The 26,914-nt window shown below is 37.7% G+C and overlaps 1 pseudogene; it reads left to right on the forward strand.

The window, feature by feature from the left end:
* Positions 1 to 5,955: 5,955 nt before the first annotated feature.
* On the forward strand, positions 5,956 to 14,284 carry LOC109447239 (eukaryotic translation initiation factor 4 gamma 1; annotated as a pseudogene).
* The last annotated feature ends 12,630 nt before the right edge of the window (positions 14,285 to 26,914 follow it).

Below are 26,914 nucleotides of genomic sequence, written 5' to 3' on the forward strand. Positions count from 1 at the left end.
AGTAGCAAATAATGACTGCTATTAACTTTTCTGTCAAGCGAGGAGGCATGTCCAAGGTGGCACATAGGTGGAAGCTGAGCTCTCCCCCTCCCAAGAATATACTAGATGTACATTTGTATTTGGAGCAATTCCTCCTAGAGCCAACTGTGAGCCAATTGAACAGCTTTTGCACAATAGGGAGAGAGAGAGACCACCCAGAGAAGGTCAGGGAACAATCCAGGACCAGTGGAACAAGGAAGCATCATTGTTTGCAATTCCTCTGCACATGGATAGTGAGTGGGAACTCCAGCCAGGCTCTCCAGTTGACATGCAGGATGCTGTAGTGTTTTTCTAGCCACCCCTCCTGGAGTTAGACCCAGCAGGAACAAGAGGGCACCATAGCATGCATAGAAGGGGCCGCTCCAGCTGGAAGTTGATCCAGCGGGTTCAGAGGAGTGCTGTTTTGTGCATCCTCTGGGCTGTGCGTGCACTCAGGGCTCCCCTGCCTGGAGAATATACAGAGCTAGCAAAATGCTGCAGTGCCTGCACATAGGACTGCCCCTCCAGAGATGGTACAGAGATACTAGGGCACTGCCCTGTCCACAGAAGTTGTGAAGATAGTGGAACAGGGGCAAAAATGTAATGTTTTAGAATGCTATTGAATTTAAATGCTTTATCAGCTTAAAACAGACTATTATAGAAATAGATGAACCTCATGGTAACCAAAACACTAAAGCAAACTAACAAATCAAAAGTAAAGACATCAAGATAACAAAACGGCGATAAGCAAATACCTATCAATAATTACTCTAAATGTAAATGGACTAAGTGCCCCAATCAAAATACATAGGGTGGCAGAATGGATAAAAATCATGACCCATCTACATGCTGCTTATGAGAGAGTCACTTTAGAGAAGAAGACACACACAGACTGAAAGTGACAGGATGGAAACAGATATTCCACATAGAAAGAATGAAAAAGAAAGCTGGGATAGGTATATTCATATCAGACAAAGTGGTTTTTAAAACAAAATGTAAAGAGAAACAAAGAAGGGCATTACATAATTTTAAAGGAATCAATCCAAGAAGAGGATATAACAATTGTAAATATCTACACACCCAACATAGTAGCACCCAAGTATTTAAAGCAAATATTAATGGACATAAAGGCAGAAATTATCAGTAATACTATAATATATGGGGGACTTTAATACTCTTATTACCTCAATGGATAGATCATCCAAACAGAAAGTTAATAAGCAAATAATGCCTTTAAATGTCACATTAGACCAGTTTGAACATTTATAGAGCATTTCATCTAAAAGGTGCAGATTACGTATTTTTCTCAAGTGCATATTTTCCAGGATAGGTCACATACTAGGCTGCCTCAATAAGTTCAGGAAGATATAAATTATATCAAGTATAATTCTGACCACAATGGCATAAAACTAGAAATCTACTATAGGAAGAAAACTGGAAAACACACAAATATGGGGAGATTAAACAACACGCTTCTAAACCACCAATGGATCAAAGAAGAAATCAAAACTACCTTGAGACAAACACAAATGAAAACACAACCTAAATTCAACAAAATATGGGATGTAGCAAATATGGGATGTAGCAAAATCAGTTATAAGAGGAAAGTTTATAGTTATACCTCAAAAAAGCAGCAAAAATCCCAAATCTAAATTTATACCTAAAGGAACTAGAAAAAGGAAAACCCAAAGTAAGTACAAGGAAGGAAATTAGTAAATGAAATAGAAAATAGTTTTATGAATCTTTTCTACTGCATTTCTAAGAGCTGGCTTTTTCAAAGGCTAAATAAAATTGACAAGCCTCATCAAGAAAAAAAAATCAGAAATGAAAGAGGAGTGATTACAATTGACACCACAGAAATACAAAGATCACTATAGAATAATATGAACAATTATATGTCAGCAAATTGGACAACCTAGAAGGAATGGATAAATTTCTAGAAATGCACAACCTTCCAAGACCAAGCCAGAAAGAAAAAGAGAATCTCAACAGACCAATTACGACAATGAAATTGAAGCAGTAATAAAAAAACTCCCAACAAACAAAAGCTCAGGACCAGACGACTTCACAAGTGAATTCTACCAAACATCTGAAGAAGAATTAGTACCTCTCATTTGCAAAGTATTCCAAAACTTGAAGAGGAAGAAATGCTTCCAAATTCATTCCACAGGCCAGCATTACCCTGATACCAAAACCAGATAAAGACACTACAAAAAAAGAATTACCGATCAAAATCCCTGATGGACAAAGATGCCAAAATTCAACAAAATACTAGCCGACCAAATTCAACAGTACTTTAAAGATTATACACTATGATTGTGGAATTTATACCAGGGATACAAGGGTGGTCCAACATCACAAAACAATGTGATTTATCACATCAACAAAACCAAGGATAAAAATCTTGTTTATCTCAATTGCTACACACAACACACAATGGAATATTATGCAGCAATAAAATGAATGAAATCTTATCATCTGTGACAACATGGATGGAGCTAGAGGGTAGTATACTAACTGAAATAAATCAGAGAAAGACAAATGCCATAAGGTTTCACATATACATAGACTCTAAAAACAAAAAACAATGAAAAAATACTCATAGAAACAGAGACCAAAGAGATGGTTACCAAAAAGGAGGGGATGAGAGGATGGGTGAAAATGTTGAATGGGGATATAGCCAATAATATTGTGATAAGTTTGCAGGGTGACAATGATGACTATAATAGAATTAGTGGGGTGGTCACATTGTAAGCATAAAAATGTTGAATCACTATATTGTACACTTGAAACGAATATAACTAACATAATATTGTATACTAACTATATTTAAATTTAAAAAGCACAAAAAGAAAATTAGGTGAGAAAAATGTTTATATTTTCCTATTAGAACTACCATATGGTACTATTGTCTGATAACATGCTATTTTGTAACAGCATAAATTGCTTTGATGGGAGCAAGAACATACCTGATGTACTTGCCTAGAATTTACACGAGTGGGTTGCATGTGTGTTTACATCAGTGTACTTGGTTGTATAATTTTTACTAAGTAAATTTGCCCGTACTTCTAAAATAAGGACACATTAATAAGATGTTCAAACATATGTACTAGGATGACTTTGAGGTTTAAGCAATAGGTCAATGTAAGTATATGTCAAATAGTCTTCAAATGGTCTAGTAACTTAAATGTTAGTTGATACAGTTTAATTTCATTTGAAATGCAAATATTTGTGGAACACTTGATGCATTTCTGTTAAACATTTCAGTTTGGGGGAACACAATTTTAGATCACTAATACAGTATCCATGCCTTACTAATTGGTGGGCAGTACATGGCCTAGATAAATGAAAGAAATTGCCCACGGGTCTTAAAGATTGGTCAAGTTGGGTTTGAGTGGGAACCAGTCAACAGGGAAATTAAAAATTAATTGGTTATCAAATTAAATAGTGGAAAAAAATTGCAAAAGAGGGAATACTTTTAAGAAAAGTTGTAATTTATATTTGTTAACCTTTAATAAATACATATTTTCCTTAATAATTACTTCAAGCTTAACAAATTATACCTTTATTTCAAGATCTCCAAGACAATATAATGTCATAATTATGATTCCTTCTCCCAGGAAAATTAATTGTCCCAAATGAATATAATAATACTTTTGCATGGCTCATATTAAAATTAAAGTAATATAGACAGTGCCGTGACCAAGATGGCAACATAGGTCATCCCCAGCTCCCCCTCACAAGAAGAAAAACTAATTCATGGACAAGACACCACTGTGAAAATCCTAGAATACAGGGGTGAGGCAGAAACATCCCCCACCTCCACATCACAGAGACGCAGAGAGCCCGCCTTATAAAGATGAGAGAAGCAGCTACACTCAAACCACATTGCCCTCCCCCTAACCAGGGCAGCACCACATGGAGGGGGCTCCGTGGGAGTCACTTGTCAGGAGGCTCAATCCAGTCTCTCCTCACAGGCATGTAGGGGAATTTGCAGGGCTTGGCCACTAAGAATTGGATTGTGATAGAAGACAGGGGTGGTGCTTGCAGCACCAGCGCTTTGATCTTGGCAGACTGAGTTCCTTCCTGCAGCACTTTTACTTCCTGTAAAAGTCCCAACCAGAAACTTTGCTCATCGGTAGAGCAAAGATGGTGCTATTTGTCCAGGGAATTCTGCAGGGTGCAGATCTGACTTGTTAGGTAAATCAAACAAAGAGCTTTACTGGACATGGAGCCTGGTCTGCCCAGGCAGAGGAGCTAAGCCATAACACTGCCCATTGCTAAGTGTAGCTCCTGGACACAACCATCCAGGAAGCAGGGCCTGGACACCTGCAAAGCTGCTTGACCCAGCAGCACTCAAGCAGAGAGGCTGGCAGGCAATGCTGATGGTCTGCGGAGCAAAGCCAGCAGCCTCATTTGGCCAGGGAATATGGGCCACAATTCTGCTTGAATCAAGTCCCTAAATAAAGAGCCTTTCTGGCCTTGGAGCTAGTTCTGTCTTCCTACCCAGGCAGGGGAGCTAAGTGATAGCCCAACACACTGCTGAGGGTAGCTCCCAGCCACTCCCAACCAGAAAGCCTTGCCTGAACACCTGGGAAACTGCTTGGCTCAGCAGCAAACAAGCAGTAACAGAAAGGCTGGCCAGCAGCTCCGACTGTGTGAGAGTCAAGCTGGCAATCCCATCTGGACGGAGAATCTGGACAATTCTGCCTGACTAGCTCTCCAAACAAGAGTCTTGCCAGTTTGGGGCCTGTTCTACACACCCATACCCCCATCCTTGGCAAGAAAGCTAATCTGTAGTCCTGCCCATTGCTGAGTACAGCCTCCAACCCCTTGACCAATGAAACCTAACCAGAGCTCCCAGGAATCTTGATAGCCTGCACTGCAGCCCCAATTACAGCAGCACTTGAACAGAGAGCCTGCCAGCTGCCCTGCATCTGTACAGCCAAGATGGACCTCCCATCGATCCAGGGAACTTAGCACACAGTTATATCTGATTTAATTCCCTACCAAAGAGCCTTGCCAGCCTAGGGCCTGTTCTGCAGCCCCAACTTGGCAAGGAGGATAATTTATAGACCCTCCTCCAAAGCTGAAAATAGCCTCCAGCCCAATTTGACCAGAAAAGTTAACCAGAGCTCCCAGGAATTGGTGGAGTCCATTCTGCGACTGATTAAGGGGCACTTGGACAGAGAGTCCACCTGGCACCCCTACCCATCTGCACAGCTAGGGTATTGGGCCAGGAAACTTTGTGCATAGTTCTGCCTAATTTGATCCCCAAACAAGAAACTTGGTGGCCTTAAGGCCTCTGTTATAGGAGCCCTTCTAGGATAGGAAAATTAAATGTATTCCTGTCCACTGCTAAATAGAGCCTTCAGCTGGGGTCTATTCAGGGAACTTAACCAGGATACACAGATAGCTGTGTAGCCCCTTCTACAATCCTACTTATAGTGGCACCTGAACAAAGACACAGCTGGTGACTTCCCCTGTCTGTAGAGAAAAACTAGTAGCCCAAACAGAAAACCTTGCTGACTTTAGGGCACAGTCTCTGCCCCATCAGGACACTGAAGCTGATTCACAGCCTTATCTATTTTGTGTGTGGTACAAAGTCCCAACCACCTAGAAAACCTGACCAAAAAACATGGGCAACTGGGGAGTCCATCCAACAGCCTTTCTTGGGCAGGAAACCACACCAGTAGTGTTATACAACTATTCTCAGCCAGTGGCATTCTCCCCCAAACCTCACAACTTCAGCAGTGGCCTCACCTAAAAATACACCCTGATAGCAAGCCCCACCTGTCCAAGGCAATACCAGCTTACATATCCGGAACCCCAAGATGAGCATGCTGAAGAACTATCAATGCTAAAGTGAACCCAAAAGTTTGAAAAAGGAGACCATTTACTCAAATGTACAGACACCAATGTAAGTAACTGATGATCATGAAAAATCAGGTAACATGACACCATCAAAGGAAACTAATAAATCTCCAATGTGTGCTCCCAAAGAAATGGAGAGCTATGAACTGTCAGACAAAGAATTCAGAATAACACTCTAAAAAGTTTAAGGAACTGAAAGAACACATAGACAACTTAATAAAATTAGGAAAATGATGCGTGAATAAAAGTTCAACAAGGAAATAGAAACCATCAAGAAAAATAAACAGAAATCCAAGTACTAAAAATACAATGACTGAAATGAAGAATTTAATAGAGCTTCTGCATCAGACTTAACCATGCAGAAGAATCAGTGACACAGAAGACAGAACATTTGAAATTATCCAGCCAGAGGAGCAAAAAGAAAAAAAAAAAAGAAGAAAACAAACAAACAAACAAAAACAAAAGCATATAGGACTTATGGGACACCATGTAAGAAAACATATCCACATTAAGGGAATCCCAGAAGGAGAAAAGAAAGGGACAGAAAATATAAAATTCTACACCTAAAACTTATATGTTATTAACCAATCCATTTAGTAAATAAATAAAGCAATAATGGAAAAAAACTTCCAAAACCTAGGGAGAAATTAAAAAACAAGTGTAAAACTGAAGAGCTCATGAATTTTGGAAGTTAAACAACATTCTAAACAACCAATAGATTGAAAGAAAAATTAAAGGGGAAATAAAAAAGTTATCTTGAGTTAAACGAATATGGAAACACAACATAACAAAACTTATGGAATCAACAAATGCAGTTATAACAGGAAGTTCATAGTAATGAGCATATATATCAAAAAATGAAAAGATCATAAATAACATGACTTTACATCTCAAAGCACTAGAACACTAAAAACAAACTAATCCTTAATTTAGCAAAAGAAAGAACATTGATTAGACCAGAAATAAATGAAATCTAGAACAGGAACACAATAGAAATGATTAACAAAATTAAGAGTTTATCAATTCCATATATCTTGTCAGAGAACAAACTTTTAGCTAGACTAACCAAGGAAAAAAGGAAGAGAACCTAAATCAACAAAATGATGCATGAAAGAAGAGACATTACAACTGATACTAAAGAAATACAAAGGATCATAAGAGGTTGCTAAGAACAACTATATGCTAAAAAACTGGATACCCTAGAAAAATGGATAAATACATGGAAACACAAGCTACTAAGACCAAATCATGAAGAAATAAAAAATCAGAACACATTAATAGTAAGAAGACTGAATCAGTAATCAAAAATCTTCCAATGAAAAAGAGCCTAGGACCAGATGGATTCACTGGTAAATTTCATGAAACATTTAAAGAAGAATTATTAATAACACTGATACTCCTCTAACACTTCCAAAAAAATCAAAGTAGAAGAAACACTCCCCAACTCATTTTGAAGCCAGCATTACCTTGATACCAAAGGCAGAACAGGACACTACAAGAAAAGAAAACTACAGGCCAATATCTCTGATTACTATCAATGCAAAAATTCTCAAAATACTAGCAAACAGAATTTAGCAGCACATTAAAGGGATTATTCACTATGCTCAAGTGGGATTTATCCCTGGGGTGCAAGAATGATTGAACAACACAAATCAATAAATGTGAGACATCACAAGGAATGAAAGGAAAAAAAATATGATCATCTTAATAGATGCAAAAAAAACATCTGAGAAAATTCAACATCCATTCATGATAAAAACTCTCAACAAATTAGGTATGAAAGGAACGTATCTCAACATAATAAATGCCATAAATGACAAGCCCAGAGCTAATATTACACTCTACAGTGAAAAGTTGAAATATTTTTCTCTGAGATCAGGAACAAGATAAAGATGCCCACTGACAACACACCTATTTAATATAGTTGTGTAATTCCGAGCCAGAGCCATTAAAAAAACAAACAAATAAAAAGGTACCAGAATTGGAAAGGAAGAGACAAAAATTGTATCTTCAGATGATGTGATTTTATAGAGAAAATCCTGAATGTCACCAATAAAGTTATAGATATAAACAATTTCAGTAAAGTTGCAAGACACAATAACATACGAAAATTAGTTTCTATACACCAACAACAAATTATCTGACAAAAAAACATTTTTTTGAAAAGATCCCATTTACAAAAAATCAAAATCAATAAAATACCTAGGAATAAATTTAACCAAGGAAGTAAAAGACCTCTACACAGAAAACTACAAGACAGTGAAAAAAATAAATTGAGGAAGATGCAAATAAATTGAAAGATATCCCATTTTCAAGGATTGAAAGAATACTGTTAAAACATCCATACTACCAAAAGCCACCTGTAGATTCAAAGCAATCCTTATGAAGATTCCAGTGACATTTTATATATATATATAAATATACTACATATATATATACATATATATATGTAGTAAAAATGATCTTAAAATTTGTATGGAACCTCAAAATTTCTCAAATAGCCAAAGCAATTCTGAGAAACAACAACAGGAGGAAGGAACCATATTTCCTGATTTTAAGCTATATTACAAAGCTATAAATATCAAAACAGTATGTTAGTGGTATAAAAACAGATACATTAATCAATGGAATAGAACTGAGAGTCCAGAAATAAACCCATGGATTATAGTCAACTAATGTCTGACAAGCAAACCAAAAATACTCAATAAAGAAAATCCATTCTTTTCAATAAACGATACTGGGAAAATTGGATATTTACATGTAAAAAAAGTAAAACTAGATCCCTATCATACACTATACACAAAAATTAACTTGAATTTGACATTGAAATGAATTAAAGACTTAAATGTAAGATCTTAAACCATAAAATTCCTAGAAGAAAAACACAGGAGGAAAGCTCCTTGCCATGGGTCTTGGTAATGATTTTTTGGATATGACACCTAAAGCACAAGTAACAAAACAAAAAAAGAAAACAAGTGGGACCACATCAAACTAAAAAGCTTCCTTACAGCAAAAGAAATGATCAACAAAATGAAAAGGTAACCTATAGGATGGGAAAACATATTTGCAAATCATACATCTGATAAGGTGTTAATATCTAAAATATATAAAGAACTCGTAACTCAATAGTAAGTAAATAAATAAATAAAAGTGCAAACTACCTGAGTAGACATTTTTCCAAAGAAGATATCTACTGGTACATGAAAAGGTGCTGAACACAAAAATCATTAAGAAATTGCAAATTAAATATAATGAGATATCACCTCATGTCAGGATGACTATCTTCAAAAAGTCAAGAGATAAATTCTGGTGAAAATGTGAAGAAAAGGGAATCCAGTGCACTGTTGGTGGGACTGTAAATTGGTACAGCCACTATGGAAAAGTTTGGAGATATCTCAAAAAATTAAAATTAGAACTACCATAGAACTAAAATAGAACTATCACATGAGTGTACTCCCATGTTCACTGCATTATTTACAATAGCCACAACATGAAAACAACCTAAATATCCATCACCAAATGAATGGAAAATACAACACACACACACACACACACACACACACACACACACACACACACACAAATATTATTCAGGTATTAAAAGAAAGAAATCCTGCTCTTTGCAACAACAAGAGAAGACCTTGAGGACTTGTGCTAAGTGAAATGTAAGACAGAAAAACACAAATATTTATATCTGGAATTTAAAAGAAAACAAAACAAAAACAAACAAAAATAAATAATCTCATAGAAAAGGAGATCAAATTTGCAGTTACCAGGGCAAGTGGTGAGGGATAGGGGAATTGGGTGAAGGTAGTTAAGATAGAAACTTCTAGTTATAAGATAATAAAACACTGGATATGTAATATAGAACATGATAACTACAGTTCACACAGCTATATGGTATATTTAAATGTAGCTAAGTGTTCTCATCAGAAGAAGAGAAAAATTGTTGTTTGTTTCTATTTAAGGTGATGAATGTTCACTAAACTTACCGTGGTAATCATTTCACGATACATTAAGTTAAGTCATTGTGCTGTATGCCTTAAACTTATACAGTGCTGTATGTCAAATATATATATATATATATATATATATATATATATATATATATACACACACACACACACATATATGTGTATATATGTATATATACACATATATACATCAATACAACTGAAAGAAATACTTAAGACATATGTGTGTGTGTGTGTTTTGTTTGTGTGTGTGTATCTAGGATGAGGCATAAATATCATTTTCTGCTAGATGTGCTTGGTTAAAAGGCATATTGAAAGTGAGCTTAAGGTTCCCTTGCCTTCTTCTTACTTCTTATGCTTATATACTTCATTTGCAAACTACCACCGCCTATATACACAAGAAGGCCACACACAGAGCTAATGAACATTAACAGTTCCTAAGTAACTTTGCCTTCCCACTCTAGTTGTTAACTAATTAGACTATTTTTGGAATGCATGAATAGGTGGAATTGAATGTTCAGGCTTCACTCCCTCCCCTCACTGAACCCATGCTGGAAGTAGAAGTGACACTTAGCAAACCAATTCCAGATCTGAGTTCTCTTCCAATCCTCCCTAGGTTTCCATCCACCTGGCATCTCCCAAGGTAGAAACTCTTCCTGGGCCTAATAGCATGGTGCCTTCTGAGGATCCGGAACCAGAGCTGGAGTGGAACCCAGAACCCAGAGCTAGCCCCGCGCCCTCCCCCAGCTTATCCCTCCGAATCCCCATGCCCATTGCTCCAAATGCCTGACCTGAGAAACTGCTCACCAGAGACCCCTCGCCACCAGCTGTAGACTCAAGCCCAGTCAGTGAGCCAAAGGAGCAGGCCTATGAGGTGGCTCCCCCGACTGTCCTCTCTGCCACTCCAGCTACGGCTCCAACTATTTCCCCTGCTCTGGAGGAAAATGGAGAAAGAGGAAGAAGAAAGGGAGAGAAGCAGGAGAAGCTAAGAAGTGAGAAGGGAGCAGAGGAACAGCTCTTTCCAGACAGCATCCCTGTTCCAAACTATCCCAGAATTGAGAGGTGGCATCAGCCACCCCAGTGGCAGTATCTGTGCCAAGGAGACGGAAAACTAAGGAGCTCAATAAGAAGACAGCTGTAAGAGATGTTCTAGATGCCTTCAAGGAGGCAAAACTGGAGGACCAGAGGTAGAAAATCTGCCTTCTGGAGACAGTGATCCTGGTCCAGAGCCTGAAGGCAGCTGTGTGCCCCTGCGACCTGAGGAAGCAGAGAGACCAGACACTCAAAGGAAGACAAAATTCTCAATGCGGAGAACACCCAGCCCGGGGAACAGAAGTATGAATACAAGTCACATCAGCAGAAGCCTCCAAACCTTGAGGAGAAAGAGCAGTATGACCATGAATTCCTGCTCGGCTTTCAGTTCATCTTTGCCAGCATGCAGAAGCCCGAGGGATGGCCCCATATCAGTGACATGGTGATGGATAAGGCCAATAAAACAGCACAGCAGCCATGGGATCCCACTAGACGTCAAGGTATAAACTGTGGCCCAGGCTTCGATCCATCCTTTGCCACCCTTGTCCAACCAGCCCTCAGCAACCATGGGCCAGGTGGAGAGCTGTCCCAAGGGCCGGTTAGTCTGGGATGCTGGCACTCTCAGCAAGGCCCCTGAAAGGAGCCAAGCAAGCTCATTGTCATAGTGTTAATGACTAAAGATACAATGCTGAACAAAGCTAAGAAGGCACGGATATCCAGCAGCAAGCAGATGGCAGCTGATAAGGACAGAGGGCAGAGGATGCAAATGGCAGCAAAACCTAGGACCTGTACTGCAGGGCATGCTCCATCCTGAAGAAGGTGACACCCCAGATGTTCAAGCAGCTGATGAAGCAGGTGACACATCCAGCCATCTGCACTTAGGAACACCTCCAAGGGGTCACTGACCTCATCTTTGAGGGGCCATTTCAGAGTCCAATTTCTCTGTGGCCTATGCCAACATGTGCCACTGCCTCATGGCACTCAAAGTACCCACTACAGAAAAGCCAACAGAGACTGTAAACTTGGGAAAACCGCTGTTGAACTGATGTCAGAGGAGTTTGCAGAAGACAAAGATGCTGAGTTTTTTTGAGACGAAGCGAAAAGAGATGGATGAACCTACTAGGGCAGAGAAATGGGGACACCTGAAGGAAGGCCAGGAAGAGGCTTGAGACGTGGCCCGGTGGTGCTCTTTAGGGAATATCGAGTTTATCAGGGAGTTGTTCAAGCTGGAGATGTTAACAGACGCCATAAGGCATGACGGCATGGTTCATCTCCTTTACAACCACAATGAAGAGTTCCTGGAATGCCTTTGCCGTCTGCTCACAACCATTGGCAAAGACCTGGACTTTGAAAAAGCCAAGCCCCGAATAGATCAGTATTTCAACCAGATGGAAAAAAAAATCATTAAGGAAAACAAAACTTCATCCCGAATCTGCTTTATGTTGCAAGACACGCTGGTCTGTGATGGAGCAATTAGGTGCCACACGAGGGGACGAGGGTCCCACGAGCACTGACCCACAATGAGGCGGAGAAGAACGAGCATCAGGAACATAAAAGTGCAGCAGCTAAAGGCCAAGGGCAGTGCCAAATGTCGGGGTGGCCCTCCACCTGTGGGTGACAGTGGCAGGAACACAGTTCCCATCAGGAAGGGCCACCTCCCTACTGACACCTCACAACTCACCAAGATCAGGAAGCCAGGCCATTGATTCTAACAACCAGCTCTTTGCACCTGGAAAGCGAATGATTTGGGGCAAGGGCAGCAGAAGCTCAGGAGCCACGCCCTCTGACTCAGCATCAGAAGCTGCTTGTCCAGCTACTAGTACCTTGAGTGACTTCTCAGCCCTTCAACAAGCAGCACCTACAGAAAGCACCGAAAACAGACATGTGGCCCAGAGGATTAGCCTGAGCCAGGAACGAGGTGAGAAAGCTGGGGACCGGAGAGATCACCTAGACCAGAGTGAACACGGAGGTGACCGTGAGGACCCGCTTGATCATTCACAGACACCTGCCACCGAGCAGGGCTTCAGCAAGGAAGTGGAGGAGCAGAGTAGACAGCAGTCCTCCCAGCCTGAGGGGCTGCATAAAGCAGCCAGCCTCTTGGAGGATCAGCCTCTTGGTAGATGCTGTGAGGTGAGAAGCCACCCTGCCCCCGGGGAGCCCACCAAAGGCTCTGCTCCCTGAAGAGGAGCTGGAGAAGCAATCCAAGCCCATCACTAAGGAATACCTCCATTTCAGTGACATGAAGGAGGCCGGGTAGTGTGTGCAGGAACTGGCCTCACCCTCCCTGCTCTTCATCTTTGTGCGGCATGGCCTCGAGTCTACACTGGAGCCCAAGCCATTGCTCATGAACGTATGGGACAGCTGCAGCACCAGCTGCTCTGTGCCTGGCACCTCTCCACTGCTCAGCACTACCAGTGGCTGTATGAAATCCCCTAATTGGCCAAAGACAGGGAAATTGACATCCCCCATGTGTTGCGTTTCCTAGCAGAACTGTTAACGCCAATTCTGCAGGATGGTGGGGTGCCCATGGCGGAGCTCTTCAAGGAGATTACAAAACCTCTGAGGCCCCTGGACAAAGCTGCTTCCCTGTTGCTGGAGATCCTGGGGTGCCTATGCAAAAATATGGGTCCCAAAAAGGTGGGGGCATTATGGCAAGAGGCTGGACTCAGCAGGAAAGAACTTCTACCTGACGACCAGGATGTTGGTGCATTCGTCACTGAACAGATGGTGGACTATACTCTTGGACAGGAGACAGAAGCCCATCGCCAGAGGTTATTCTCCTCAGAGGAGCTGAGCAGGCAGCGGGAGAAGCTGCTCAAGGAGGGCAGCAGTAACCAGTGGGTGTTTGACTGAATAGAGGCTAACCTGAGTGAATAGCAGGTAGCATCCAACACATTAGTTTGAGCCCTCATAACAACCGCCTGCTACTCTGCAATTATCTTTGAGACATCCAAGTGGATGTCATTGTGCTAAAAGTGTGAGCAAAACTTCTCTAGAAATACCTCTGTAATGGGCAGAAGGAGCTGCAGGTGATCTGTCCCCTCCAGGCCCTTGTAATGACCTTAGGAGAGCCTGGCAACCTGCTTTGGATGTTCTGTCATGTGCTGTATGATGAGAATTCAGTGAAGGAGGACACTTTTTACAGTTGGGAGAGTAGCAAGGACCCTGATGAGCAGCAGGGCAAGAGCACAGCCCTTCAATCTGTCACAGTTTTCTTCCAGAGGCTTCATAAGAAAGAAGGAGTCTATCCACAGCTGAGGTCAGGTGGGGAGGCCAGGAATTGGAGCTCCATGGATACTCAGATGGCCCAACCAGCTACCCAGACTGCAGGGGTGGGGGCAGCAGCAGCAGCGGTAGGTGCCTTTAGTGTGATATGTCTGAGCTAATAAAGTAGCTGAAGAGGCAATCAATCAATCAATCAATCAATCAAGGCTAAAAATGTCCAAATCTGGGTAGAGATATGGCCATACAGCTATAGGAAGGTCAAAGATCCCCCAAAAGATTCAACCCAAAGAGACACATTATAATCAAGCTCTCAAAAGTCAAAGACAAATGAATTTTGAAAGCAGCAAGAGAAAAATGAAAAATCATTACATACAAGGGAATCAACATAAGGCTATCAGCATTTCTGAGCAGAAATCTTGTAGCCAGGACAGAGTGTGATGATGTAGTCAAAATGGTCAAAGAAAACAACTGTTAATTAAGAATACTTAGCCCAGCAAAGCTGTCATTCAGAAAGAAGAAATAAAGACATTCCCAGACAAACACCCCTAAGGAAATTCATCACCACTAGACCGTCCTACAAGAACTGCTAAAAAGAGTTCTTCAACCTCATACAAAAGGATCCTCATTAGTAACATGAAAACATATGGAAGTACAAGTCACTGGTAAAGGTAAGTATAAATATATAGTCAAATTAAAATTACCCTAATACTGCAATGATGGTATGTAAGTCACTTTGAAATCTAGCATTCAGGTTAAGAGACAAAATTGTTATATAGTTACAATATTATGCTAATGGATAAATACATGTAAATTGGGACATCAACATAAATTGAGGGGTGCAAGTAAATGGGTAGAACTTCCTTATGCAATTGTAGTTCAGTTGTTATTAGCTTAAAATCGATGCTTATAACAATAAGAGGTATTACAAAGTCTCATGTTAACCACAGATGCACAAACAATAGAGAAAAGTTCAAAGTATACCACAAACAAAATATTATCAGCTAACAAAGAAAGACATCAAGAAAGGAAGAACTATAGAAACACAAAGAAATTAGAAAGCTATTAACAAAATGGTGATAAGTCCTTAACTAGCAATAATTAATTTAAATGTAAGTGGTTTAAAATTTCCAATTAAAATACATAGAGTGGTTAAATGGATAAAAACATAAATAAATAAAACCCAACTATATACTGCCTACAAGAGATTAATTTAAGCTTTAAAGATACAAGTAGAAACTGAAGGACTAGAAAAAAATATTTCATGCAAATGGAAACCAAAAAAGAGCAGGAGTAGCTATACTTGTATCAGACAAAACAGACTTTAAGACAAAAACTCACCCAATATTGGAACACAAAAATATATTAAATAATTATTAATATTTGAATATATATATATATGTATGTATGCTCTAATATAGGTGCCTGTATGTTTGCAATTGTTATATCCTCTTGTTGAACTGACTGACCTCTTTATCATTATATAATCATCTTTATTTTTCTCTTGCTACAGTTTTTGTAACAAATTCATAAATATGTGGAGACCAAACATACTCATGAACAACTAATGGTTCAAAGAAGAAATCAAAAGACAAATCAAGAAAAATCTCGAATCACATGAAAATGGAAGTACAACATATCAAAAATCTATGAGATGCTGCAAAAGCAGTTCTAAGAAGGAAGTCTGCAGTATTAAATGCCTATATTAAGAAAGAAAAAAAGAAAAAAAAATCTCAGTCTCATTTTACACATAATGAGATCAGAGCAGAAATAATTAAAATAGAGACCAGAAAATAAACAGAAGAGATCAGTGAAAATAAGAGCTGGTTCTTGAAAAGATAAACAAAATTGACAAAACTTTAGCTAGATTACACAAAGAAAAGATTAAAATAAGTTAAATCAGAAACAAAGATCTTACAACTGCTATCACAGAAATACAAAGTATTAGACTTTGTAGAAATACAAAGGGGAAACTACTATGAACAATTATGCCACTGAGCTGGATACCATACAATAAATAAATAATATAAAAATATATGACCTATTAGAGACTAAATCATGAAGAAATAAACAGTCTAACATACCAATGAGTAAGGAAAGGACACTGATTGTTAGTCAAAAGCTCCCAACACAGAAAAGCCCTGGACCACATGGTTTCTCTAGTGAATTATACCAACATTAAAAAACAAAACAAAACAAAAAACTTAAAGCCAATCTTTTTCAAATATTTCCAAAATATTAAAGAGGAGGAAAGACTCCCAAACTCGCTTGATGAGGCAAGCATTACCCTGATACCAAAGCCAGATCAAGATATTACAAGAAAATTATAGAGCAATATCCCTGATGAATATAGATTTTAAAATTCTCAACAAAATATTAGCAAAGTAAATTCAACAGCACATTAAAGGATCACTCACCATGATCAAGTGGGATTTATTCGTGAGATACAATGATGCTTCAACATATACAAATAAATAAATGTGATACATCATATTAGTAGAATGAAAGATAAAAATCATATGATCATCTCAATAGATACAGAAAAAGCATTTGACAAAATACAACATCATTTCATGATAAAAATGCTCAGGAAATTGGATATAGAAGGAAAGTTCCTTAGTATAATTAAGGCCACATATGATAAAGCCACAGCTAATATCATACTCAATTGTAAAAGTTAAAATACCTTTTCATAAGATCAGGGAAGAAAACAGAGGTGGCCACTTTCACTATTTCTATTCAACATAGTACTGGAAGCCCTAGCCATTACAATTAGGTAAAGTAAAATAAATACATACATACATACATACATACATACATACAAGACATCCATATCAAAATGAAAGAAATAAAATTATCTCCATTTGCTGATCATATGATTTATATATAAACCATCCTAAAGACACCAGCAAAAAACTGTTAGAACAAATAAATTTAGTACAGTTGCATGATACACAATAAATATATAGGAATCAGTTTCCATACACTTAACAACAAACTATTTAAAAAAGTAAGTTAAGAAAGCAATCCCATTACAAAAGCATTGAAAACAATAAAATATTGTGAAATACTTTGATGAAAGAAATCAAAGAAGACACAAATGAATGGAAAGGTGTTTCATGTTCACAGATGGGATGAATTGATATTAACACACGTCAACACTCCCAAAAGCAACCTACAGACTCAGTGAAAACCCTATCAAGATATAATGGCCTGGGGCTGGCCCGGTGGTTCAGGCGGTTGGAGCTCAGTGCTACTAACTCCGAAGGCTGGCGATTCAATTCCCACATGGGCCAGTGGGCTCTCAACCACAAGGGTGCTGGTTCAATTCCTCGAGTCACGCAAGGGATGGTGGGCTGCGCCCCCTGCAACTAGCAATGGCAACTGAACCTGGAGCTGAGCTGCGCCCTCCACAACTAAGACTGAAAGGACAACAACTTGAAGCTGAACGGCACCCTCCACAACTAAGATTGAAAGGACAATTTGACTTGGAAAAAAGTTCTGGAAGTACATACTGTTCCCCAATAAAAGTCCTGTTCCTCTTCCCCAATAAAATCTTTAAAAAAAAAAAAAAAAGATATAGTGGCCATTTTTACAAAAAAAGAAAAAACCCTTCTAAAATTTATATGTAACCACAAAAGACCCCAAATAGCCAAAGTAATTCTAAGAAAGAAAACCAAATAAGGAGCATCACATTTCCTGACTTCAAACTATATTACAAAGCTGTAATAATCAAAAGTGTCTGGTACTGGCATAAAAACAGACAAATAGATGAATGGAACATAATTGAAAGCCTGGAAATATATGGTCAGCTAATATTTGATAAGGGAGCCAAGAATACTTAAAGGGGAAAATACAACCTCTTGAATAAATGAGGCTGTGATAATTTAATATTCACAACTAAAAGAATGAAACTGGACCCATATCTTATATCACTCACAAAAATCAACTTAAAATGGATTAAAGACTTAAATGTAAGACCGAAAACCATGAAACTCCTAGAAAACAATGTAGGAATAAAGCTCCTTGACTTGGATCTTGGCAATACTTTTCAGGATGTGACACCAGATACACAAACAACAAAATAAAATAAAAAACAAGTGGGACTACATCAAACTAAAAACCTTCTGCAAAGCAAAAGTAACCATCAACAAAATGCAAAGACAAGTTATGGGAATGGGAGAAATATTTGCAAACCATATATTTGATAAGGTTTTTATATCCAAAAATATATATAAAGAAGCCATACAACTCAGTAGCAAAAAAAAAATTAAATAAGTAACCCAATTTAAAAATGGACAAAGGACCTGAATAAACATTTCTCCAAAAAGATATATGAAAGCCCAAACAGGTAATGAAACAATGCTCAATACAACGATTCATTGGGATATGCAAATTAAAAACATTGAGATGTCACCTCTTGCCTATTAAAATGACCATCATCAAGAAGACCAGATAAATGGTGGAGAGATGTGGAGAAATGGAAATCCTTGTGCACTCTTGGGAAGATTGTAAATTGATACAGCCATTATAAAAACAGTATGAAGAGCCCTCAAAAAATTAATAGAACTACCAGAAGATCCAGCAATTCCACTTATGGGTATATATAGAAAGAAAACAAAAACACTAACTCAAAAAGATATCTTCACCTCCATGTTCATAGTGATATTGTTTATAATAGTCAAGACATGGAAAGAAGTGTTCATCAATGGATGAATGGGCAAAGAAGTTGTGAGATACAAACGATGGAATATTATTCAGCTATAAAAAATGAGGAAATCCCACCATTTGCAATGATATGGATGGAAATTGAAGGCATCATGTTATGTGAAATAAGTCAGAGAAAGACAAATGCTGTATGATCTCACTTACATGCGGAGTCTAAAAAAAAAACAAAAAAAACACACAAAAAACTCATGTTGTTTATAATCTTTCTCCTGTATTGATAACAGTGTCTGACACATAGTAGGTGCCTAAAAAAATATTTGTTGAATTTATATCTAAATGGTTAATAATTCTAATTTCTACTTTTAATATTATCCATGATAAGTAGCTTACTGGTTCAAGACCTGGAATTTTAGAAATATTCAGTTTGGTTTTAGAGAGTAGGCAACAAGTGAAACAGACTTTCTCATAAACTCAATACTACATTTTGTATATAACATATGAATTATAATTTTAAAAAGCACAAACAATAGAGGTCAGGTTTATGACCCATAATGCTACTGTTAATACTAAGTTTTGTAAGGTTTGCTAAGATGAAGAGTTAGCAAACTTTTTCTGTATTAGGCCTGATAGAAAATATTTCAGGTTTTGTGTTCCATGAGATCTCTGAGACAACTTAACAACTCTGCACCAAGTAGCAATAGACGTACATATGTGAGTGAATATTCATTTTGTTTGGGAAGTATGGGGAGGAAGTGAGATGCTTCCAATGCTGAAGATATTTTTTTCATGACCGAACACTTCCTGAGCATGTCATGTAGATTCTTCAAAGTCTTTCAGAAAACAGGATGTGCTTAGGACCTTGAGTGACTGATATTTTTTCAGTCAGAAACACTCGTGCCTACATTCTAATTGTGGTCCTCTGGAATATGGTCCTATGCACTGTACCTGCTCTGGGACCATGTTTTATCATCTGCACTTTCTCTGTCCTGTCTATTCAGTCCCTCTTCTATTGGCACAGATGCCTAACGTTGAAATGTTTCCATGTTTAGTATAGCCAATGAAATTAAAGAAACACACAACTAAAATATTCCCTTAAGGCCAATTCCCCCATTATGTACGCAGTTTATTTTTTCCCACAGTCTAGCATATTAGAAGTGTAATTTATACTCAGTGTCATTCATTTCCTGCCTGAATTTCCTCCTCAAATTGTTGGAAATGACTGAGGGCTAGTTTTGGCCCCCAGCACTTCATCCAAACTGCTTTACAGCAATTAATAGCCTCCACTCCCCAAATCCAATGAGTATTTGGTGTTCATCTGCTTGACTCTCTACAGCATCTGTCACTATTTACTATCGCATTCTTCTTAAAACTTTATCTTTCTTAGTATGTATGACCATACTCTCAGTTGGCCCAAAGGTCATGTGACACCTTTCAGTCTTGCTTCCAGATGCCTTTTCTGCATTTTTCTTTTCTAAATAGTTATTCCCTATAATTTCATATTTAGTCTTACTTTCATCTCATTGTATGAACTCTCCTTATTCAATTTCATCCATAACAATGGCTTCCTCTGCATTGATAACCCCCAAATCTCTGTCTGCCCCAGGCATTGTTCCTGAGCTCCAATCCAAACACCTAACAGCCTTCAGAGTTCATTCACCTGGTAATCGGACAAACACCTGATATTTTACAAGTATATGTCTCCATAGCAGCATGCACGAGATTGCCTTCATCAAGTTTGAGTTTCTAAAAGTTATTGCAATGCCTATATATAGCTGGTGTTTAACAGATTTAAAAAGAGTTTAGTAATACATAGTAAATAATAAATAAAGGAATGTACAACTCAAATGGATAAAAAAACAACACACAATAACTATATATCATTTCAATCTGATGTGGATATTAGTTTTTTCAAGCGAGAGATAAATGTGTGAATATGTCTTATGCTTCCTTGGGGAGCTATGATCCTTGCTCAGTGTTTTCTTTATTTTTACACTTTACATGAGATTTCTCTAGAGATTATCTTACAAATTCTGTCACTCACATGCTTTTGAATGCATACACATTTCAAAATTAATATTTCCCAGATGTAATTCTGAAGAATACATGGGTTTCTAAGCCTATTAAAAGACAACACACACACACACACACACACACAAATATTTTAGAAGAATTCATGGCCAATGATAAGGTGAACCATGTCTCCTCATCTGTTCCTAAATTACTTCTTATTTCTTTACAGAAGACATTCAGTTAAAGATTAAGCATTTCAAGAGACAGTTTAAAACAAAAAGGTATAACAGATATTATATAAGTCCTTTTTATTTTTAATTAAATTATTCAATTAGTTCCAGTCCAAGATGGCAAAGGAAAATGATCCTGAACTCAACTCTTTCCATGGACACACTGAGTATACACCTCCATATGGAACAATTTTCTATGAAAGACACCCCAAAACTCGCTGAGTGACTCCTACACATAAGGCAAATGAGACAAAAAACAATAAAGTTGGTAGGAGAGGCTGAGACACAATTTCACCATAAACTCCACTCCCAGTGGAGCAATCCACAATCCAGAGAGAACTCACAATTCCAACTTTCTCCCTGAGAAGTAAAGGGTTTGATCCTCATATCTGGCATCCCAGCTTTTAGGGCCTGCACCAGAGATACAAACCCTCTAAAAATCTAGCCATTAAAGCTAATGGGCTTTGTGTCCACAGAATCCAAAAGGCTATAGTGAACCAAGAGATGGTTGACGGATACTCACTTGGCCATATCCCAGAGACCAGCAGAGAGGCAGCCAACTGAAAAGGGCAGTCTTTCTGTGAAAGAGGACTAATTGCTTATCTTAAAGCTTCAGCACAACAGGCAGATATCATTTAACACACCTCTAGAGGCCGACTGAAATACTTTCCAAAAACAGAGGCTGGCAGGTGTCTTCTTTATGCTCTCTCTCTGCCATCCTGCAGGTTGCCAGTAGCTTCTAGAAGGGAGCTGGTGCACACATTGGGTGACCTGATTATTGTGGCTGCTGCCCAGAGGACATCCCTTGATTGTGTGGCTCTCGTGACTCCTGGGTTTATGATCATGGGTCCCACAGGACAATAACAAATGGAGAAACAGTGTTTAACTTATTACACCGCAGGGCACAGTGAAGAGGCAGCAGACTGAAACACCTCGTTTATAAAAAAGGCCTATTAGCTTATATTCACCCCGCAGACTATGGAGCAGACTTCTAAGTAAACACACATTAGAAGCTGATACAATCTTCTCCAGAGACAAAGAATTCCATTGGGCACCATCTTCTAACTCTTCCTCTGCCCCACCACAGGTTGCCAGTGTCTCTGAAAAAGGAGCTTTTGTGTACCAATGTGGTACCCTGGCTTTTGTAGCTGCTTCCCAGAGGACACGTCCTTTGGTAACCTGGCTATGGTATCCTTCAGGGCTTCTGTTTACAGGTTCAATAATATGGTAGCAAACTAACAAAAGCTTTTGTTTCATCCCAAACTTTTGCTTGGTATGTTGTATTTCCATTTTCATTTGTTTCTAGGTATTTTTAATTTATTTTTGATTTCTTAATTGTGTTCAGTAGCATGTTGTTTAATCTCAATATACTTGTGGATTTTTCTTGTTGATTTCTAGTTCATACCACTTTGTTTAAAAAGATGCTTGGTATAATTTCAATTTGTTATAATTTATTACTTTTTTGTGGCATAACATGTAATCTGTCCTGGAGAATGTCCCAAGTATGTTTGAGAAGAATGTATATTCTCTTGCTTTTGAATGGAATGTTTTGTATACAACCTGGTATAACATGTTGTATAAGGTCAATGTTTTCTTACTGATTTTCTGTCTGGATAATCTATGCCTGATTTGAGCAGGTAATTAAAGTCTCCTATTGTTATTATATTGCTGTGTATTTCTCCCTTTAGGTATTTTTTGTTTGTTTGTTTTTAATGTTTGCTTTATATATTTAGGTGCTCCTTTGTTGTGTGCATAAATATTTACCAGTGTTATATCTTGTTGTTGGACTGACGCCTTTATCATTTGTAATGATAGTTTTTTTGAAATCTAAGTAGCCTATTGCGTTTTTGGAATCTAAAATGTTTGACAACAGTTACCTAAATTAATCATGGAAATAAATCTTTATGCATTTTCATCAAAACTGGGTCTTGCTCGACATCATTTAGCAAAATAATAATAATCTATCGCTTTCTTTTCATACAATTTTGCTCTAATGCTGACCCCCCCAACACACATACAAAAACTTGCACTAATTACATGACTCAAAATCTAAAACCAAGTATTTGTTGTTGTTTGTGATATAATTAATCACAGAGATTAATTATACTGGTAACAAATTTACTCATTTAAGAGGAGCAACATTTCTTAATAACTATGAAAATCTAAAAGCCCATTCCCCAATTTCTACATGCAATTCTTTTTTTCATATTGGCTTTCATGAGTATATCATGTAAATTCAAAGATTTTATTTCCATATACTATAATTTCTACTGTTATAAAAAAGCATTATTCACTGTCATTATGGGACATCATTAAAGTGTTGGCTGTTACGGTGCCATTTATGCATAGTCAGAATACAAAAAAGCGAAATGTGGACTATTACAAAGCTAACAGAAAAACTGTAGATTCTAATGGACTTTTGATTGCCAGTTTGCAGTATTTTTGCTTTGCATTTTCCTTCTAAAGTGTGTGATACTTTCTCAAAAGGACACATGCATAGCTATGAGCAATAACAGTAATGTTATACCTAATAATTACTTGACACAAGTTCCCTGACTAGTAGAACTGAAGTTTGGTTTCTAGCTAATGTATGCTAATATGATTTAAATTGCACAGACCTGAAAAATGGTTGATTTTATGCCATTAGAAAAACTATTGGTCTTAATTTCATAGAACGACTCATTCCCATGTTCTAAAAATCCTGCACCACAGGTGTTTACATGCTGTATAGATTTTGTTTTAAAGGTAGCAATTTAAACAAGATTTTAAGATGATATTTTAAGATACATTTGCTGTAATCTTTAAAATATAATCACTCATATTTTGCCGATTTAGTATTCTAAATGATAAATTGGAGATTTAATTCTATTTGTAAAAGGGTTTGTCTTATTTCAGTTTGTTTCTGGCTGATGTTTTTCAGCTTAAAATATCAATCTTAAAAAAAAATCTATGTTTATTAAATATTATTAAAACGTCATCCAGTTTACCCTTTAAGCAGAATTTCTTTGAATCATATGAGTAAAACAAAACACACCCCGCCCCAACCATTTTATTACATAGAGGCCTCCAGAGTAACTTCCAGAACCTTCCTTGTCAAGGTATCCTGGGATTTCATAACTACACTAACAAGAAAGTCTTAACTTACGTTAAAATCAAAACCAAGCAAAGATCAGTCTTGAATATTCCCTGAGCAGATAAAACCAGTTTAGTCATACAAATAAAGCTTAATTTAGCTTATTTTGCAAGACTAACCTCGGTCATTTCTTATGTTCTGGAAATCATAAGCAAAACTTGAACTGTTTCCCCAAGTTGATATGAGGTCACCACTGAAAATTCTAGTATTAGAACCAATGACTGTGAAGTATAAATAGTGTATAAGCTGCTTTATAACAATATACCCCCGAGCCTCATTCCATGTTTAGGTTGGAGTGTTCCTGGTTTACAAACTGTCTTTTTTGTGTGTATACAATAAACTTTTACTAATTACTAGCTCAGTGATTCATTGGTTTTGCTTCTCTTATTTCTGAACTTTTGGCACTTAACATTATCTACAGGCCCTTTGCGTGCCAACCTAAACACATGTCCGTGGTGGCAGCCTCTGCACAAATTGAGAACAGCTGGCTACCAGCCTTTTAAATAACCTTTCATGTACTTGAATTTCATTGCTAAATTTCCCCTAAGTCAATAAAAGAATCTATTTGTAAAAGTTCCCTGGTGGGGTCTCTTAGGTTGTCCAATGTTATTGAAATAACATTTTTCCTATATACACAACAGAAAATATACTTCGCTTTAAAACTTGTAGGAAAGGCTATATAGTTTACCACTGTTCAGGATGCTTGTTAGATATACCCATGAAATTTTACCTCAAAAGTAATAACTTCCAATTTCTTTGTGTAGTTTTGTTGTGGACATTTGTCCCCTCTGCAGCCATTTCCATCTTTCCCTTTTAATATCAACTACTACCTGTTTCTTTGGCATTCCCTCCTCGCCTATTCTCAGCCTTGTGTTTCAGGGGGATGGACTCCATATTCGCTCAGGGGTAAGCCCTTAAGACTTCATATCAATTATGACATGGCACTCCCCACAGCCCCACGCTAACACCATCACATTAACTGATGAAACTGAGGTTACATGATCGGACACACAAGGATGTATTTGCCTGGGGCTTTTGTCAAACTATTTTTTTTCTCTCTCCTGTAAGAAGGCCTGAACAGATGCTTTCTACTCTCAATGGTATGGATTGAGCAGATGTAGTAGGGACCTGCACTACTGCGTCTATGAGAATAGCCACCCTGGAAATGATGCTCACTAAATGGAGGGCAGAGTCTAGAGAAAATTATGATGATTCTCTTGATAGAGCTGCACTCGATGCCAAGCCCTCCCCTGGGTTGTTCTATTAAAATATACATACATGTTTTTATACATTATGTATACATTTCTTGTTTATTTAGGTCAATGGCAGTTGACTTTTCTGTCACTTGAATAAAAGAATATTAGTCATAAAATATTGTAAACTGCTTTGGTTTATAAAATTGTTTGAATGGCAAATAAGACCCATCTAAAAACGTTTGGGAAAAGACGTATTAAAATTATATGTATTCTCAAGATTAAATTCTCTAAATACTAACAGTATTCGTTATTCCTGGGGGGATACATTTTCCCCCTCCTAACTACAAATGTCTAAAAATAATAAATGACTATGATTGAATTCTTCCAAAGAACACACTTCAATCCCTCAAACATGTCAATCCCAAATTAATGGATGTGCTGAAGGCCTCTATATGTAAGTGCAAATAAGGAAGCAATGAAATCATTATTCATTAGTACTAAGGATCATACTGTTTAGGCTTATTTCTCAAGTGAAAGAACGTAAGTGACTAAGCTGTGAGAAAAGGGTGACTACAGGAGAAGATTCCTCAGCACTCGTCATACTGCAGTGCATTATGGGTGTGGGCACCTTAGGATCAAAGCTTCCTAAATCCTACTGATAGCAGTGATATGCATAGAACATTATCTAGAGGGATATATACAAAACTAGCTGTGGAGGAGCAGCCCTGAGGTAGGTAACTAAGCAGCCAAGGAATGGGGTGGGATGGAGGCAAGGGTTCACTCTATTTTTTCCTTGTTCTTTCTGAATTTTGAGCAAGTGCAGGTACTACCTATTCAAAAGTAAATACTTTAAAACCACAAAAAAAAATAACAATAGTTATATGTCAGTAATATCTTCAGTGGCTGGGGAAAAATCCCCTGCCGCTTACCATCATTTTTGGTAAATAAATTCTTGAGAGATTTGCTTTTTCTTTATACCCTTTTGTCTTTTATAAATATTTTAAGCTTTTTTCCCCCTGTGTTTTCTCAAAGATGTCCTATTATCCCTAAAGTTCCTTTTTCCCCCCTATTTTCTTCTATGTTATGGCTACACTTCTTTACTCCAGACATTTTCTTGTGATCTGAGAACTATCTACCCAAACTCCAGATTGTTTTTTTCTATATAAAGCCTAAAGATATTGCTACAATTAAATCCTTTTCAACCCTCCCCCATGTACACATTTTTTTCACCTCCATTAAAATAATGTTCCATAACCCTGGGACTATGCAACCTACTGATGGGTTTGCTGTCCAGCATTCATATGATTGGCTGTGACTAATTTATTTCAAATATTACAAATATATGTCATTCATTTTTATTATCTCACAAATATGTATTGTTTCTTTTGTTACAGGCATTGTCCTCGACACTGCAGATACAATTACGAATAAGAAACTTCAAGTCATTTACAGTCGAATGGCTTTCTTAACAATTAATTTACACTGCATGGGGATATTCTTAAGAGCTTTCAATGTGTTATTAAAACAAGGTTGTGTTAACCTTGAACTACAGTGAAA

This window comes from Rhinolophus sinicus, linkage group LG07, assembly GCF_036562045.2.
Source record: "Rhinolophus sinicus isolate RSC01 linkage group LG07, ASM3656204v1, whole genome shotgun sequence".
Lineage (NCBI taxonomy): Eukaryota > Metazoa > Chordata > Mammalia > Chiroptera > Rhinolophidae > Rhinolophus > Rhinolophus sinicus.